This window comes from Pantherophis guttatus, chromosome 2, assembly GCF_059756535.1.
Source record: "Pantherophis guttatus breed Tessera chromosome 2, ASM5975653v1, whole genome shotgun sequence".
In the NCBI taxonomy this organism is placed as follows: domain Eukaryota; kingdom Metazoa; phylum Chordata; class Lepidosauria; order Squamata; family Colubridae; genus Pantherophis; species Pantherophis guttatus.
The window spans coordinates 270194467-270214121 of record NC_142064.1 but is presented as its reverse complement, the minus strand read 5'-3'; the positions used below and the strand labels follow the sequence as shown (position 1 = coordinate 270214121).

Here is a 19655-nt window from a genome sequence, read left to right as displayed (position 1 = left end):
CTGCCAGACTCAGGTTCTTTTTACATAAACACACCCAATATCGGGGGTTCCCGTCGCCCCTGACTCTTTCCCACTTTCTCCACCCAGGGATACAGTAGGGCGCCCCCTCTATTCTGTTCCCTCCTGAAAACCTGCCCAACTGCCCTTCCAGGGTCTTTGGTTTGGATCCACCAGAAGGGATCCGCTCGGGGCTTCTTCCTGATCCTCCCCCAGATGCTCCACCAACCGCGGCTGCACGAAGGACTCATCCCCGCTTCTCTTTCCCCGTTTCGTCTCAGCCACCGAGGGAAGCCCTGGCCGTCCGGGGCGAACCCTGACTTTCCCCCGGGACTGGCTCTTCCTCGGGGTTCCGCATCCCTTCCCGGTCCTCTTCTCCAGCCTCGGCAGACGCCGCGATCCAAGCCGTTCCCTCTGACACTCTTTGGCGGCCACCGCGGCGCTTCAGTTCCCCACCGGGATGCTGGGGGATCGCGACGCTTCAGTTCCACACCGGGATGCCGGAGCAGGAAGCAGCCGCGCCACCGGCACAGCGCTCTTCGCCTGGGCAGAGGAACCCCGGACACGGAGGCTTCAGAACACGTGGTTCTGGCTGGGAAGACAGAAAGGGAAGGGGGCTTTTAAGGGGCGTGGCTGCAAGACGACGGCGGAGCCCGAGATGAGAGCAAAAGCCCCTCCCCCACCTCTCCTTTCTCACTGACTAGATCTCCCGCTTCGACCAGCGAGGATCGGAGCTGGATCCCTCGGGAGAGGGCCTTCGCTTCCAGGGATCCTGGATCCCCCCCCCCAGCAACATCGGGGGAATCCCAGCAGAGCCGATGGATGCTGCCCCACAAGCGCCCCCAAAGAGAGAGGAGAAAGACATAGATGCTCCCAGCCCCAGAGGCGGCATCCGTGGGTCTGGATTGGGGGCAGGGAGCGTTCTCCTTGAATTTGGGAATTGGGAAAGCCAGGAAAGCGGAGGAACCAATGAGAACTCTCCCTGCTATAGCGTCATCGGTATCCGGGCAGAGTCTCCCTTGTCTTCTCCCGCTGGAGGAGAGTTCGGAGCAGAGAGAGAAGCGGGGAAAGTGGGAGGGGGATCCGTTCAGTCTTTTGGGGGGCCGCGGCTCAAGCGGGAGTTCATGGCAGGCCCAGAGGAGAGTGTAGACTTCTTTTTGCCGTCCCCACCGATCCGTCGTGGAGTGGGGCAGCAGTGGATGAAAAAAACGGAGGTGCAGCCCCACAGCTCGTGAAGACTTTGGGGGTTTCTGAGTCGACTGACTGGGGAGTCCCCCTCCCAAATAAATATAAGATAAAAATGCCTTCCAGAGAAACCCTCCAGGTGCTCACACTACTGGACACTCTTTCTGGTTGAGAAACCACATCAGACCTTGGTATGTGGAAAATCTGTTCCTTGAAATGAGACAATTGTCATACATTTGTGAGTCCCACAGACTCACTTTGTAGCAATCTTTATACCATAGAAAACATTTTATCCTGAAATCTTTTCAAAAGATACAAAAGCAGGTCATAATTGTGGTAAAGTGAGAAAAAAGCTCCCTGGCCTGTCATCTTTTTAATTTCGATTATATTTAAATTCCTTTGTATATATTCTTGTTCTCTTAGTGTGATATTTCATTATTATTCATATACCATGTTACATTAAATATTTTTCTTACCTATTCCTGTCAATCTGGAACCAATTTATTTGGTAATCTATTTTCCATCCAGATATCCATCCAGATATCACTTCAAATAGTCTAAATTTAATGCGATGGTTTTGTAAAATTCATTCGCTTCACTAAAAGGGACCCACCTTAACTCATCATTTGCCTTCAACCGTGGTTAATTCTCTCCTTCTCTTCTGTCCTCCATAAAGTGGCATCTCATCCCCAGCCCAATGCAGCATAATTGTTTCCAAGGTAGTTTACTCTGGAAGTGGTCTTTTCCCTCTTCATCCCCTAGAAATCTCCTTTGTGACGTAGTCGCTGATGTGCTCAGAATCTGGGATCTGCCCGACTCCTATTGGGTACTTCAGGGGGCTTCTGGCACCTCCCTGTCCCCTCCAAGGAAAGGGTGGGTCCCCCTGTGATCACCTTGATCTGGACACCTGGTTCCCCAGAGGCGCTTGGTACTTGGATGCTCCTCAGGTCTGATGGAGGCTCTTTCTCTTTATGGATTTAAGGCTCTTTGGGAAGAAGGTTCAGTCCTGGGCTACACGGAAGGTCAACAGATACTAGGAAAAAGAGCTCGTTCTGCCGGGTTCGTGCTGCTTATTCCTCCACCACCACCACCACCCATGTGCATCTGCAAGCATTCAGCTCCTCCTCTGAAGAAAGGGGTTTTTATTTTTCCTGGTCCCTCCAGTGAGGGTCTCTGCCCTCTTCCCTTCTCACCTCAAGCGAGAGAGGTTAAGTTTGGGTCAGTCCCCCCTTTCAGCCAAGAACTAAAGCACAGCTGGAGGGCAGACAGACCCATGGATGTTCAGTATTGATAGTCATCATCCTGCAACCATTTGAAGTTATGACAGATAACCCTTGCAAAAAAAAAAAAGTACTTATGACCCGGTTCTATAATGAGCAGACTCCATTGCAACCATTAGTCAAGAATCAGCTGTATCCAAATGTGGATTTGGGTCCTTACATTTCTTCTCCTTGAACAGGGAATGATTTTCATAAAACACACACCTTCTTCAAACACACATATGTGGTTTGAGCAGGAAATCAGTGGTGGGTTTCAAAAATTTTTACTACCAGTTCTGTGGACGTGGCTTGGTGGGCATGGCATGGCGTGGCTTGGTAGGCATGGCATGGGCGTGGCAAGGTGTTGTGGCCCACCAGCGGCCTGCGCGGATTGTAGCTGATTCCAACGACAAGGAGGCTGGTATGGTGCTGCGTCAGCAGCCTGTGCAGCTGGTGCTCAAGTCGGACAGTGAGGAGGCTGGAGAAGATGTGGTGCCACAGGCAGGGATTCAGCCAGGGCCTTCAGAACCTCCAGAAGCTCCTTTAAGTGAAGAGGATGAAGAGGAGGAGCCTCTTCTCAATGCACAGGCACGCAGAGCTGTCAAAAGGCAGGAGTGGTTCCTCAGGAGGAGGTCTCCTCGAGAGTAAGGCTTGGGGCTAATTGGCCACTCCCTTAGCCTATATAAGGAGGAATGCTGATTGCAGCAAGATGTAGGGAACAACTTTAGTTCGCTTTCCTTCGCGTTTGGATTCTCTGCAACATTGCTTCTGGGCTTTCTGCCAACCTAGTAAGACTGTGATTACCTTATCTGTGGATTCTTGCAGGCTGTTAAGAAAGTTTATTAACAGCCTGCATTTGCAAAAGACTGAGTTTTGAGTAAAATAAGCTTTGTTTAGACTTTGTGTGTGCTGTGTTCTTTGGGGTCCGTAGCTGGGGCAGAACACAAGGGAAGGATACTGCAAAATCCCCATTTCCTCCAGATCAGCTGGGACTTGGGAGGCAGAGAATAGATGGGGGTGGGGCCAGTCAGAATTTTTACTACCATTTCTCCAGAACTGGTCAAAACCTGCTGAAACCCACCTCTGCAGGAAATGGTATATAGAATTCTTTATTGGCCAAATGTGATTGGACACACAAGGAATTTGACTTTGGTGCATATGATCTCAGTGTACTGTAGGAAGAAATATCCTTCTGGGTTCAGCTCCAAGTGGGGAAAAAGACACTGGAAACACGGAGACTGCTTGGAAAGATGGTTTAATAGTGGACATGATCACATGACTTGAGTTCCTGAACAGAAAAAGGGGCGAGACGCAGTGAGTCCCCGGGTTTTATGCCCTCTCTGGCTTTGAACTTCCTTGGGCCCAGAAAGAGTATCCTGATTGGTTGTCAGACTCCCAGGGGGTGGGGGTCTTAGCTAGCCTTGCTGGCTGATGTAATCTTCCCAGGTGCCATGTGGTGAGTTTCTTTTGCTAGATGGGTCCTATTGTGTTAGTTTCTGTTGCTAGATTGGTCCTATTGTGTTGCAGATGATAGTCCATTGACAAAGATTGAGTTTCTGCCTCTGGCCCGTTGACAAAGGGTAGGGGCAGGAAGATGGGAGCTACTTCATCTTTAAAACATTTCTAATCCAGGGAAACATAATATTCTGCTTTTTTAATATTTCCCAAAATATTTCATTCCTCTAGGAAAGGGTGGGTGCTATCTTCCTACAGTACATAAGGAGAATAAAATACATTCATCAAGAATCATAAGGTACAACACAGTGATAGTCATAGGGTACAAATAAGCAATCAAATCATACTAGGAAACAATATAAATATGCCTGTGTAAGTCAATATTAGTGTTTCTCAACCTTTACTATTTTAAGATGTGTGGATTTCTACTTCCAGAATTCCCCAGCCAACATGAATTCTGGGAACTGAAGTCCACCCATCTTAAAAGATGACCATTCCCAATCAACAACCAGGACTTCTAGTATGGCCTAGCCCTAGTGGTTAATGCCAGGGCTCAAAAGCAGGAGACAATGAGTTCCAGTCCCACCTTGGCCCTGAAAGCCAGCTGGATGAGCTTAGGCCAGTCTCAGTCTAACCCACCTCAAAGGGTAGCTGTGAGGAAAATAAGAGGAGGAAGGTGTGTTGGATATGTTCACTGCCTTGAGTTATTTGCAAAAATAATAAAGCAACGATAAATAGAAATAAAAAATGGAATCATTTCTATTTTCCAGTGGCTTGGCAATGTTTTCAGGCTTATTTGCCTGTTGTATTGTGTTGCCTCTGGGAACAAATGTTAGATCTGGGCTGCTCGTGATAAGACGTGATGACAGATGAATTAAAAGATCCTGGGAGTAAAATTAAACATTTATTATCCAGTTAGGAAAGAAAACCAAAAAAATAAAACTACCAAAAATGGTAACTGTATCGTTACTGGCACTTTGAACGAAGTTCCGAAACAAAAAACCCTAAATAGGTCTTTCTCATGGACACATAAAAGCGCGCGCTTCCACCGTGCAGTGAGGGACACTCTTCGCATGGGCAGAGGAACCCTGAACACCGACGTCCATTGGAGATACAGAGGCGGTTTCGTTGCACGTGGTCCTGGCTGAAAGGGGAGATTGGAGGCGGGAGGAGCTGAACCGGCAATAAGGGGCGTGGCTTACAAGGCGGAAGCGGAATCAGAGTCTACAGTAGAAGCCCCGCCTCCGCCTCTCCGCTTCTTTCCGCGAGTCCCGGTTAGCCCGGCGAAGATCGACGCTGGATCTCTCAGAAGAGACTTCAGGATCCCTCTCGGGGCAGGTAGGGCTGTTCTCCCTCCGGCCTCCAGGCTGCCTTTCCTGCCAGGAGATCATCTCCGCGCCAGGATGAAGGGAGCTGCGGATCCCGCTCTTCGGCTTGCCGGGTTTTCCTCGGGGAGATCCGGCTCTGGCGTTGCCTGCAGGGAGCAGATTTCTCCCTGGGGGCGGGGGGCATAGGGAGCTCCGTCCCCGGACTGGATATGCCCTCTCCTCGCCCGTCCAAGGCACCGCGGGGGGCTTCGGGTGGGTCCGCGAAGGAGCTTTGGGGAGGCTGTTTTCAGAAGGTCTCTCTGTGGTCCGTCAGAGCAAGAGGTCTCTGAGCATGTATATCCCGCAAGTGCAGTTTTAAAAAATGCAATAATCTCAATTCAATTCAAATCTTTATTGTCAGCGCACAACATATGTACAGTGAGATTGGCTGAGTTCCCTCAGTGCACCTCCCCAACACAATACAACTCACAGTGAAGACAAAAAATCCCTAACCCAATAAATCATATTAACAAAACACCCAGTCCTATTGCACCAGTGTGAACATGTTACACATTGCGCCGGCCCTGCAGTCCATCATACTACGTAGTTATGGTGTTATTTCTCATTCAGGAGTCTTGACAGCCCACGGATAAAAACTGTTCCTCAGCCTGTTTGTGCTCCTGGCTATACTTCTATATCTCCTTCCTGATGTAGGAGGGTAAAGAAGTAATGACCAGGGTGAGAGTAGTTCCTGAGAATTTTCCTCACTCTTCTAAGCCAGCGAGCCCTAGACCTTTAAACCATTTATTGAGGTTTGTAATGTGGTCTTAACACAGACTGACCTCTTTGCAATGGGGAGGGGAGGGTTTGGAGGGGAATAAAAGGTTTAAATTAGTTGAGTTGAGCTCGTTTTTATCTACAAGCTCAATTGAGCTCAAAGGAAAAAGGCTAAAAATGAAATAGTTTGTTTTATGCTAATGTTTACTTTGCTTCTGCTTTAAAAAGCTGGGTATAATTTCTAACCTTTATATTTTCCTTGTTTTGCCCAGAAGAGGCTGTGATGTGCCAGCGCCTTCTGGGTGGGTATTTTAGAAACCACAAATTCTAAGGAAAATTGGAGGATGGTCTTGTGAGGAACTACTAGAACAAGTTGATGGCCAGAAGGTTGCATTGCTCCCTGTTGGGCTTCATCTTGCTAGATTCTTCCATTTTGGCTTATCAAGATCTTCTTGAATCATGATTGTATCTCCATTATTTGTATTGTATCTTCTATCTCTTCCAGGTCATTTATAGATTATTGTCGGCTTCTGAACCTCTTTTATTTGTCTTTGCAGGAGAGAATTTGGAAATTGTGGCTTGGTTGGAGAAGCAGCTTCGTGCACAAAGGGCCATTCAGTCAGACAGTATTTAACCGGTCAGTGGTGAAGGTCATCCCTGGCCTTGACTTAGAGGGAGAACAAGTAACCCAGAGACCTCTTAACTATAAATTTAAAGGTGAGTAAATAAATCTTGGTTTGGGGAATAAGCTTTTTTAATCTTTCTTTGTCAAAAGTGCAATGCTGCCAAGGTGCTGGGTGAAGGCGTAATTCCTTTAATCAATATTTGTTGAAGAAGCCGCTCTTGGCCGAGTTGGAGGTGGAGCCCTGAGCAGAAGGCCACGGAGCTGGGTGGATGCACCTTGAAGCCGAAAGGGGCTGCCTGGGGACTTGGTTCGTGATTGGGCTGTCCGGTCATGGGAAACTGTTGTGTCAGCCCAAATTGGGTCTTCTTTCACATGATACATTTTTAATTATATGTGCAAAATGTTCTTGTTTATGCCTTGTTCCATAATGCACTTGCAATTACAGTTTAGTAAACTGAAGCACTTAGACCTTGTTCTAAAGCTTAAACTTTAATTGAAATTCTCTGGATCCTTTATTGGGGATTTGGGGTGAATTTACCCCAGCATTAAACCATGTCTCAGTTCAGCTTTTTGGGGGGGGGGAAGGGGCTGCTTGAGATGACAAATATCTTTCATTTCACTTTGGAGAAGCTCTCTATACCTTTATTTGCCTTGATCTGCCATGGTCCTTGTATGTATAACTTGGCTGTTGCACCTGGAGAAGGATGAAACGCCCAATTGGAGCCATTTTCCCATCCTCCAGGGATGGGAAATCGACCGGCTTCTCCCATCCGGGTAGGAAATGCAGAGGGATGACCTCAACTCAGACAGTCCTGTGTCTTGTGCTAAATTGTGGTTTGTGGAAGAAGCCAGATGTGGCTCCAGAGGGAAACTCTTGATGCAGAAGCCAGCAGCTGCTCTGTTCCCCTCCCTTCTTGCCCAAGGCAGGTGTGGCACTTCTGACTGAAGGACCCCTATGGGGCAGTCGGAGAGGAGGGAGGGCTGGCATAGATGGTGTTGTCTTAACCCCAAAATAAATGACATTGGAGGTGGCTACTAGAATAATAGCAAAGCCCACCTGCTCCCTACACTCTTCACCTACCCACCCCCATCCACTTTTAATTTGACATTACTGTACCTTCATTGTTTATCCCATTGTTCATCATTTCAGTACTTTGATACTGTTATGTTTACACATATTCATTTCAGCATTTTTACTGTTATAAGTGCCCCAGAGTAGCCCCTCAGCAAGATAGGTGGCAAATAAATTTAAACAACAAATAAATAAAGAGCCCGAAGGAAAGTTGCATGGTCTTCCCAAGAGGAAGAGACTGAGCTGTGAAATGGATCCATGCAGGCAGAGGAAACATGTCATGAGGAAATCAGGATCAACTAGTCATGATGGGATGGAGCTCATAAGTGGAATAATCAGAAAAAGCAAGAAAAGGAGAGAAGAAAATGGGTTGTTTACACTAATCTCAGCTCTATTTCCTCCTTTATTCCTCCGAATAAACGGACCTTTAAACCATTTATTGAGGTTTGTAATGTGGTCTTAACTCAGACTGACCTCTTTGCAATGGGGAGGGGAGGGTTTGGGGTTTGAGTTGAGCTCTTGTTTTTATCTGCAAGAGATTCTTTGAACTCAAAGGAAAAAGGCTAAAAATGAAATAGTTTGTTTTATCCTAATGTTTACTTTGCTTCTGCTTTAAAAAGCTGGGTATAATTTCTAAACTTTATATTTTTCCTTGTTTTGCCTATAAGAAAAGGGGAGAAAAAAATGGGTTGTTTACACTAATCTCAGCTCTCTTTCCTCCTCTTTGGCTTCTGTGATGCCTTAACCTTTTGGGTTGCCTGTATGAAGTCCTTGACTTATGACTACAGTTGGGGTTGGAATCTCGCTTGCTTAACAAAGTGGTCATTATGTGAGGTATCACATGATGGCTTTGCTCAATTAGTGTAATTCTGCACTCACTGTTGCAGTTGTTAAGTGATTTCACTGGTCATTAAGTGGATGAAGTCCCAGATAAGAAGGTCAGGTTTGTCGGGGCAGGGGGATCAGGGGAGACCATTGGAATCCCAGCAGAGTCTGTATTTGACTTGAGGGGGTCCTGGACAAGCTTAGAGATGCTTTGGTCGATGGTGCTTAGAAACAGCATGGAACATGTGGCTTGGAGAGTGGCACAAGGCTGCAAAGGCCACCGGACTGGGGATTAAGGCCGCATTTCCCAGTGGCACCAGTGACACTGGGCTGAAGTCCAGGCTTGGGGTCAGTGGCAGATGGCTGAAATGGCTGAAGGCCGCAGGCTTCTGCTTAACGCACCACCCTGGCATTTCTGCCTCATTGAGCGGACTGAGACTTCTGGGGGTGGCTGCAGCTCTCTTAATTAATGCATGGCCTGCACTGGATCTCCAGGGTCTCCCCCACCCCACTTGAGGCCCCCCTGCAGTTCTTCCCTGGGTCTTCCTTCACTTAACAACACACACAATCACTTAACAACTACAACAACAGAAGATTTTGCCTCCAAGAGATGTAAGGGCTCCATCACTGGAGATTTTGTCCAGGTGTTCTGAGCGTTGGACTTGAAGACCGTTATGGTCCCTTCTAGGATTTTGTAATTCCCTACCTTTCTCAAAAGGAAATATTATTCTCCATTTCTTTTTTTTTCCTAACAGAAATAAAATTTTGTGATCCAACCTTTACCTGCAAGTCGACTACAACAAAACTATAGAAAATCAGCACAAGGCAGCAGCCGCCAACAAGTATGGAGTATGAGAAACCCTTGGATCTCCCGTCAGACACAAGCAACACTCCAGAAAACCACCAAACTTCCCATATATGCTCAGAGTGTGGGAAAACCTTTGCTTGCTGGTCCCTCCTTTTGACCCACAGGAATATCCATTTTCAAAGAGGATCCAGTCAAGGTTTGGAGGGTGTACTAAAACCCTATAAATGTGAGGAATGTGACTTATGCTTTGAACGAAAGTTAGAACTTCTTAAACATCAGAAAATCCATACTGGAGATAAACCTTATCAATGTCTGGAATGTCGGAAATTTTTCCGTAGAAAAGACACTCTCAGAAAGCACGAGAGGACTCACACAGCGGAGAAACCTTACAAGTGTTGGGAATGTGGGAAGAGCTTTTCTCATAGCTCAGCTCTTCTGCTACATGAGAAGATTCATTCAGGAATAAAATCTTACACGTGCTTTGAGTGTGAGAAATGTTTCACTCAGAGTTCATCTCTTCGGAGTCATGAGAAAACACAAAGAGGGGAGACAAAGAAAAAAATATACAAATGCTTTGTGTGTGGAAATTGTTTCACCCAGAGTTCAGATCTTCGGAGTCATTGGAAAACACACAGTGGGGAGAAAAATGTAAAGTGCCTCAAATGTGGGAAATAATTTTCCAGTAAATCAACCCTGGTGCAACATTGGAAAATTCACACCGGAGACAGACCCTTTGAATGCCCAGAATGTGAGAGAAAATTTATGTATTCTTTTGAACTTTGCACACATCAGAAGGCTCACAAAGGGGAGGAACCCTATAAATGTGGGGAGTGTGGGAACGTTTTTTTTACACAAAAAGACATGCAGAATCATGAGAGAATCCACACAGGGGAGAAGCCGTACAAATGTTTGGAGTGTGGGAAATGCTTTTCCAGAAAACACACTCTTGGAATGCATGAGAGGGTCCATACAGGCATGAAGCCATATAGATGCATAGAATGTGGTAAATATTTTACTTATAAGGAAGTACTTTGGAGACATCAGCAAATTCACACTGGGCAAAAGCCATATCAATGCATCGAGTGTGGACAATTTTATCGTACCACATCAAACCTTAGAAATCATATAAAACTCACACAGGGGAAAAAAGTTATAAATGTTTAGAGTGTGGGAAAGCATTTGCTCGGTCATCTCACCTTACAAGTCACAGCCAAATCCATTCAGGAGAGAAGCCCTTTAAATGCTCGGAGTGTGGTCAATGTTTTTCTCAGAAAGATACTCTTTCGAAGCATCAACGAATGCACACTGGAGAAAAATCATATAAATGTTCAAATTGTGGGCAATGTTTCGCCCTACCTTCAGCACTTCAGATGCACAACAGATATCACACCGGAGACTAGCCTCACAAGTGGGCGGGGTATGAGAAAACTTCATTGCAAATCACAGCAAAAAATGCATCAGATAGTCCATAGAGATAAATCTCTTCAGTTGTGAACGATGCAGGAACACATATTCTTTTTTCAGAGGCCACACCTTACCAGGCACTTCACACAGTGACAGAAGGGACCTGGTTCGCCAACTCTGAACTGGGTACTCTGAACTGTTTAGGGTAAGCTAATTAAACAAAAAGCAGAAATAGTATGCCTCCAGGAAATACACATTTGAAAGCAGGGTGGAAAATACTTGGAATATAATAAACTAGGGAAACATTACACAGTATTGGCAGAGAAGAAGAAGAAAGGGTGATATATATTAAGGAAGGAATAAAGGCTACCCAAATTTATGCGGATCCAAAAGAAAACTTTAATGATGGAAATAAAGAGAGGGCATACATTAATTTTGTTGGTAGTTTTTTATGCGCCTAATAAAAAACGGGGAATACTATAAGAAATTACATGAAAAGGTAATTATGACAGACCATAATAATATATGCATTGTGGGCGATTACAATGGGATTATGTTAGTGATAAAAATAATAAGAAAAAAGTATATATTACCCATATATAAAATGATAGATGAACTAAATTTGATAGATATGTGGAGAACTCTACATCCAAAAGACAATAAAATTCACCTTCTACTCCAACCCCCATGCATACCTACATCGCCACGATGTAAAAAAGATGTTGAGACTCTAGAAAGAGTGCAGAGAAGAGCATCAAAGATGATTAGGGGACTCAAAGATAAAACATGAACAGTTGCAGGAACCGGGTATGTCTAGTTTAATGAAAAGAAGGACTAGGGGAGACAGGATAGCAGTGTTCCAATATCTCAGGGCTGCCACAGAGAAGAGGGAGTCAAACTATTCTCCAAAGCACCTGAGGGCAGGACAAGAAGCAATGGGTGGAAACTAATCAAGGAGAGAAGCAACTTAGAACTAAGGAGAAATTTCCTGACAGAACAATAAGGGGAATAACTTGCCTGCAGAAGTTGTGAATGCTCCAACACTGAAAATTTTTAAGAAGATGTTGGATAACCATTTGTCGAAGTGGTGTACAGTTTCCTGCCTGGGCAGGGGGTTGGACTAGAAGACCTCCAAGGTTCCTTCCAACTCTATTATTCCATTCCATTCCATTCCATTCCATTCCATTCCATTCCATTCTATTCTATTCTATTCTATTCTATCTTGGTCTAGAATTGATATGATGTGGATGAACAAGGAATTAGGTTTAGAAATAGAAAAAATTGAGATCTCCCAAAATACGTGGGCAGATCACAATCCCCTTGAGGTAATATGGAGAGGTGAAAAAAAATATATTAGAAGTTGGGTGTTAAACTCCCAAATTTTAAGGGAAAAGGAATATATTGAAAGGATAACGAAAGAATTGACATTTTTTAAAGAAAATAAAAAACACTTTACTAATAAATTTATGGGATACCATGAAAGCTTATATAAGGGAAATAACAATAGCCTAGAATGCAAAGAAAAATAAGGAAAAATGGAAACAGCATAACATTTTATCGGAAGAAATTGGAAATTTGGAGAAGCGACTCCAAACAAAACCAGGAGATGAATTTGTTAAAGAAACCTTGACCCTTGCGAGACATAAATTAAATATATTAGAATTAGAGCAAGAGGAGATCGCAAGAAACTTAAAATATTCTAAACAATTTTATTTTGAACATGCTAACAAAACCGGAAGGTGGTTGGCCTATAAATTGAAAAAAAGAGAAAGAAGGACGGATTATCCAACAATTAGATGACAAGATGGGGATCACACAAAATAATGAAGGAGAAAAAAAGAAAATTGTACAAAAATATTATGCGGATCTTTACAAACAAGAGAAAATACCAAAGGATAAAATTGATAATTATCTACTGGAAGAAGGGATCATACCACTAGAGGAGGAAAAAAGGGAATTGCTAAATAAAGAAATAACACCAGAAGAACTGAGAGGGGCACTCCTTAGACTTAAGAATAACAAGACACCAGGACCTGATGGCCTCCCAGAGGAAGTCGATAAAAAATTGAATGAAATTATGGAACCAGTGTTATTGGAACTTTGTAAGAAAGCTTTATATGAATCAAAAATACCACAATTGTGGAGGGAAGCATACATCACCTTAATCCCGAAAGAAGATACAGATAAGAGTCAAATCAGAAATTAGAGACCAATATCCTTTAAATGCGGATTACAAAATATTCATGTATATATAATAGCAGAAAGGCTGAAAAGAGTATTAAATGAGACTATGCACCCGGATCAAAATGGCTTCCTTCCCAATAGACAAATAAGAGATAATATGAGAATAATTGTAGACACCCTGGAATATTATGAAGCTCATCCAGAGAAACAAGTGGTGCTTGCTTTTCTGGATGCCCAAAAAGCTTTTGACAATCTAAATTGGCAATTCATGATTAGGCAAATTAGACAAATGAAATTGGGAATTAAATTTGAGAATATGATAGAGGCAATTTATTAGACACAAAAGGCAAGGGTAATAGTAAATGGGGATATTACCAACACATTTCAGATAACTAAGGGTGTATGTCAAGGGTGCCCATTGTCACCACTGCTCTTTATTTTAACATTAGAAATATTACTAAATAGAAGAGGAAATCGAGAAATAAAGGGAATGAAAATTATAAGAGAAGAGTACAAGGCACAGGCCTTTACAGATGATATGGTATTTATTATTGAGGAACCTCTGGAATCTGGCCCTATTCTAATATGAGAAATAGAAAAATATGGGGAAATATCAGGACTTAAAATTAATAAAGGGAAAACCAAAATGATAGTTAAAAATTGAACAATAATTCAGAAAAAAGAATTAGAAAAAGAAATGGATTTACAAATCGTTAAAAAAGTCAAATATCTAGGGATATGGTTAACGGCGAGGTGTTCATCCCTAAAGGAGGATAATTATATGGTTTTGGTCCAACAAATAAAGAAGGCTTTAGAAAAGTGGGGAACGTCACATATATCGCTTTTAGGTAGGATAGTGACGATTAAGATGAATATTCTACCTAAAATATTATATTTATTTCAAACAGTCCCCATACAATTAGACAGAAAATTTTTCAATGAACTAAATAAAATTACGACTATATTCATCTGGTCAGGAAAAAAGGCAAGGATAAAATTACATTCTCTACAAGATAGTAGAAGTAGGGGTGGTTTTGGACTCCCAGCGTGGGAACTATACCACAAAGCAGCCACGTTAGTATGGATAAGGGATTGGGTTAATTTAAAAAACAGAAGAATTTTAACCCTGGAAGGGCATGATTTACAAAAGGGATGGCATGCTTTTATGTGGGACAAAGGGAGTAGGATATACTCATATTTCTATAGACATAAAATAAGAGATGCACTGCTACGAATTTGGGAAGATACAAAGAAAAAACATTATATGATAATCCCCGGTTGGCTAGCTACTATGGAAGTTATGATCCACCCCAACACATTAGATATCAGCAAAATGCCTAGATACTCAGAAATTTTAGATAAGCAGGGAAAGCTTAAAAATAATCAGGTATTAAAGGAACAGAGAATATCCATTGATTGGTGGCCATACCTACAACTGCAATCCAGATACAAGAAAGACGTGGAAGAATATAAAATTGACATGGAACTAAAACAACTAAATAAATTGCTGATTGGCCGCGAAAGAAAATTAATATCCAAATTATACAATTACTTATTAGAATTTGATAGAGTAGAGGAGGTGGTGAAAGAACCAATGATTGCATGGGCTAAAAATATAGAGCATAACATAGATTTAGATGAGTGGGAAACAATTTGGAATAAAAACTACACGTTAACAAAATCAATTGCCTATAAGAAAAAGCAAGGCTGGCTAAAATGTACCCAAACCTAAGCCTAAAGTGCTGGAAATGCAACCAGCACCAAGGTACCTTCTTTCATGCCTGGTGGCTATGTCCTGAAGTGAAAAAGTATTGGACCAAGATACAAAGTTGGCTACAAGACTTAATAAATTGTCAAATTGAGCTGAATCCAGAAACATTTCTCCTGGGAATATTAAAATGATAAAATAAATATGATAAAAAAATAAGATATTTGATCCTACATATACTAACAGCAGCAACAATTGCGTTCGCGCAAAATTGGAAGGAATTTAATTTACCACCAGAGGGATTGTTCATATAGAAAATATATGAATGTGCTAAAATGAATAAACTTACCTTAGAATTAAAAGAAAAAGATGATTCGGAATATTATGCGGTTTGGGAAAAATGGTATTTTACAGAAACAAAAATAGGTAATATACACAAGGAAGTTGAGGATGTATATATATGTATATAATGTATATATTACATGAACTGTTAATCTAAGTATATAAAAATGACTGTCTGTTTAATTATGTATTAGAGTTATGGAAAAGAAAAACCACAATAAAAGTTATTTATATATATAAAAAAGGAAATCCTGTTTAGGGTTGTCAAGTAAAACTTTTAAGGTTTCATTGAAGTTTTGTTTCCGTGGGAACTGCATGAAAGTCGATAATCTAGCCTGGGTTTTTTGTTTTTTAAATGTTTTAGTCTATCGTCCAGCCTTAATAAAAGAATTTACACTATCCTACCACATTTTAATTTCTCTGGAGTGCACTTTTCTTACATTGTTCACCCCAGTGGTGAATAATGCTAAATGAAGGCTTGTTTCACTTCCTGGGCTAAAAAATAATCATAGTTTAAGGTCCCTCTCTGACAGAAATTTTGGGCTTAATTGTCCTAAGTTATACTCGATTTTTAAGCTAAATGGAGTGAAATGTGTCAGGGAATTTGTCTATGGAGATACTCAAGTCATCCAGGCCATGGTTATCCCAAAGGTGCCTTTTTCAAGAGGCAACTGGACTTTTGTGGTTTTTCCTTGAAAACATTTTCAATCCAGAAGCTTCTTGGATGAGAAGCAAAACATCTTCAAAGAAAAACCACAAAGTCCAGTTGCCTCTTTGATAAAAAGCACCTTTGTATTAGGTGACCAAATGGAATCAAAGACACTGACAGGAAATTGTGTCTGTGTGGTTTTTTTTTAAATAAATAAATATATTTACATTAAATGAGAAGCAAAGAGGATCATATCGGGTGAATCAGCAGAGCAGGAACATCATGAGGTAAATCACAGGGGGCACCCAGGGCAAAAAGGCGGGAAAGAAGGAACCTCCCTCTTTTCACTCAAGGCAACCAATCACGGCTTAGATTGCCTCTTGCAGGGCTATCCCTCTTCAATCAATCAGCTGTAACTGTTCTGACTGTTTACCCCCCCTCCGTTTCAGTTATAAATTTAAATATCTTGACAAAATGTGATTGGGGGCGGGGAGTTACCAAAATATTTTATTTTTATTTACCGATCTGTTAAATTATAAACCATCTCATTTTAAATTGTATTCTATTCCAATCTCATTTTACATTATTTCTGTCAGATTTTAATAATAATTTATGTTTGGAACTCTGCACTTTGATATGGCCTATGGGCTAATCAATAAACTAAAGTAAAGTAAACTAAACCTTGACAAAATGCCCAGGGAAGTTGAAACTGAAATATTGTGCACTTACACTTGCTTTTGCATGTGAAATGGGATGACATGCTTTCCCCAGAGGCATTTCTGAGAGGAACAAGAAGGAATTGCAGAAGGAAGGTGAAATTCTGGCTGAGTTAGGAAGAGAAGAGAGGAAGGACATGTTGACCAAAGAGAAGAAACTTGGAAATTATGTTTGCTTTGATGTGATAGTGCTCTCTTAGGTGTTTGGGAGGAGACACGAGTCTAGTCTCTTAAAAACCTCCAATAATGAAGCACCCACAATTTCTAAAAGCAAGCTATTCCACTGTTTAATTGTCCTCACTGTTAGGAAGTTTCTCCTTAATTCCAGGTTGCTTCTTTCTTTGATTAGTTTCCAACCATTGTTTCTTGTCCTGCGCACTGGTGCTTTGGAGAATAATTTGACCCCCTCTTCTTTGCAGCAGTCTCTCAAATACTGGAATACGGCTATCATGTCACCCCTAATCCTTTTTTACTTTAGACTAATGAAGCCCAAATTCTGCAACCAATTTTTGTATGTTTTAGTCTCCAGGCCTTTGATCATCTTAGTTGCTCTTCTCTGAACTTTTTCCAAAGTCTCAACATCTATTTTTGTAGTATGGTGACCAAAATCGGTTGCAGTATTCCAGATGTGATCTTACTAAGGTTTTATAAAGCGGTACTAATACATGTGATCTTCTTTTTTTAAAATACAAAGTTTATTTTCATTTTTAAAAATACAATATTTTACATATATACATACAAGGTTATTGCAACTAATGTACACAAATATGCGCCTATACCACTAATACAATCCATTTCATTTCCCTCTCTTTTCTTTTACCCAATTATACCATGAATTCCAACATTTGTAATAATCAGAATCTTTTTGGTTCCTAAGTAATTTTGTTAACCTGTGATCTTGATTCTGTTTATACCACCCAGGATTGTATTAGCTTTTTTGGCGGCGGCTGCACATTTGGTAGCTCATATTCAAGTGATCATCCATTAGGACTCCAAGGTCCCTCTCACAGTTACTGTTGTTGAGGCAGGTCTCACCTAATCTGTACTTATACCACTGATTTTTTCCTGCCTAAATGTAAACCTTTGCTTTTCTCCACATTAAAGTTTATTTTTTTGGATAGGGCCCAAAAAAGCTCTTTTTGGATCCTGAGCTTGTCTTCTGGGGTGTTGGCTATTCCTCCCAGCTTAGTGTCATCTGCAAATTTGATGAGTTCCCCTTCTATCCCCTCATCTAAGTCATTAATGAAGATATTGAAGAATTCTGGGCTGAAGAAGGGGCTTTGTGGTACCCCACTGCTTACTTCTCTCCATGTGGATGTAGTACCATTAAGGACTATTCGTTGAGGGATCTCCCGGGATGGATCCATAGAGTAGGAAAGACAAAGACGGCTGGAGGGGAGGGTGGGTAAAGGAGTTGTGGGGCTCCTGGCAGACTCGGATTCTCTTTACATAAACACACCCCTTATTCAGGAAGGCCACCGGGAAGACACCCTTGGACACCTCCACACACTCCACCTTCAGCCAGGCTCCATAAAGAGCCCTCCTCCCACAGGACGGAGGGGAAGTCATCGGAGGTTCCCGTCGCCCCTGACTCATTCCAACTTTCTCCACCCAGGGATTCCCCCTAAATACTGTTCCCTAATGGAAACCTACCCAGCTGCTCTTCTAGGATCTTTGGATCCACCAGAAGGGATCTGCTCGGGGCTTCTTCCCGATCCTCCCCCTGGCGCTCCCCCAACCGCGGTTGCAGGGAGGGCTCGTCCTCGCTTCTCTTTCCCCGTCCCGTCTCAGCCGCGGAGGGGAACCCGGACAGTCCGGGCGGCGCCTGCCTTTTGCCACCCCCGGAGCGGCTCTTCCTCGGGCTCCTCCGCATCCATTCCCGGCCCTCTTTACGCCGCGATCCGAGACTCTTGGGCGGCCATCGCGGAGCTTCAGTTCTCCTCTGGGATGCTGGAGCAGGAGGCAACCCCGCCCCGGCAAAGCAGGGCGCTCTTCGCATGGGCAGAGGCACCCCGGACAAGGAAGCTTCAGAGCACGTGGTTCTGGCTGGGAAGACAGAAAGGGGGTGGGGGCTGTTAAGGGGCGTGGCTGCAAGGCGAGGGCGGAGCCCGGGAGGAGAGCAAAAGCCCCGCCCCCGCCTCTCCCCTCCCACTGGCTGGATCTCCCCTTCCCTCCGCGTGTCCCGCTTCGCCCGGCGAGGATCGCCGCTGGATCCCTCGGGAGAGGCTCCTGGATCCCGTTCGAGACAGGTGGAGCTGCTTTCCCTCCAGCATCCAGGCCACCCTTCCTGCCAAGAGACATTTACCCCGCAAGAGGAGGCTGTTTTCAGAAGATCTCTCTGAGGTCCGTCAAAGCAAGAGTTCTCTGAGCATTCATATCCCGCAAGTGCAGTTGAAAAAAAATGGGGTAAAAAGAGCCTTGGTAGTACAGTGGTCTAGGGCACCCTGTTATTAAGCTGGTTATTAAGACCAACTGCCTGCAATTATTGCAGGTTCGAATCTCGCCAAGGCTCAAGGTTGACTCAGCCTTCCATCCTTTCTAAGGTAGGTAAATTGAGGACCCAGTTGTGGGGGCAATAAGCTGACTTTGTATAAATATACAAAAATATGAAGGCTATTGCTTAACGCACTGTAAGCCGCCCTGAGTCTCCGGAGAAGGACGGCATATAAATCAAATTTTTTAAAAAAAACATATATTGAGATTTGTAATGTGGTTTTTTTTAACACAGATTGACCTCATTGCAATTAGGAGGGGAGGGTTTGGGGGGAAAGAAAAGGTTTAAATTAACTGAATGGAGTTCATGTTTTCTTAACCCCAAGAGTTCCTCTTTGTTTGAGCTCGATGAAAAAAATGCTAAAAATAAGATAACTTTGTTTGTATGGTTATGTTCACTTTGCTTCTATTTTAAAAATTTCTAAACTTTCTTTTTCTTGGTTTTGCCCAAGAAGGGGCTGTGATGTGGCAGATACTCCTTGGTGGATGTTTTAGAAACCACAAATTCTAAGGAAGTTTTGAGTCTGGTCTTGTGAGCAGCTGGTAGAACAAGCTGATGGCCAGGAGGTTGCCTTGCATGATTTTAAAATGCCTGTCCATTGGATCTCAGGAAACCTGATGGCCTTGAAGCCTCCGAAAAGAGCAGGAAAGATCAGCCCTTTTCACTCATGCTCTTCCCCATCTGATCTCTCTTGTTTACCATTGAGTTTTCCTACTCACAACTATGCCTCATCGGTCCCTGTTGGACTTCATCTTGCTGGTTTCTCTCCATTTTGGCGCATCTTGAATCACGATTCCATCTCCTGTTATTTTTGTATCCTCCACACAATCCTATTTTCTCCTCCCTCT

At 43.1% G+C, this 19655-nt stretch overlaps 1 pseudogene across 1 annotated transcript; it reads left to right on the top strand.

Moving 5' to 3' along the window:
* Window positions 1-5115: 5115 nt before the first annotated feature.
* LOC117662627 (uncharacterized) lies at window positions 5116-11147 on the top strand (annotated as a pseudogene). Its single transcript, XR_015731762.1, has 3 exons — window positions 5116-5234; window positions 6538-6697; window positions 9258-11147. The product of XR_015731762.1 is annotated as an uncharacterized LOC117662627 (transcript).
* Window positions 11148-19655: the final 8508 nt, after the last annotated feature.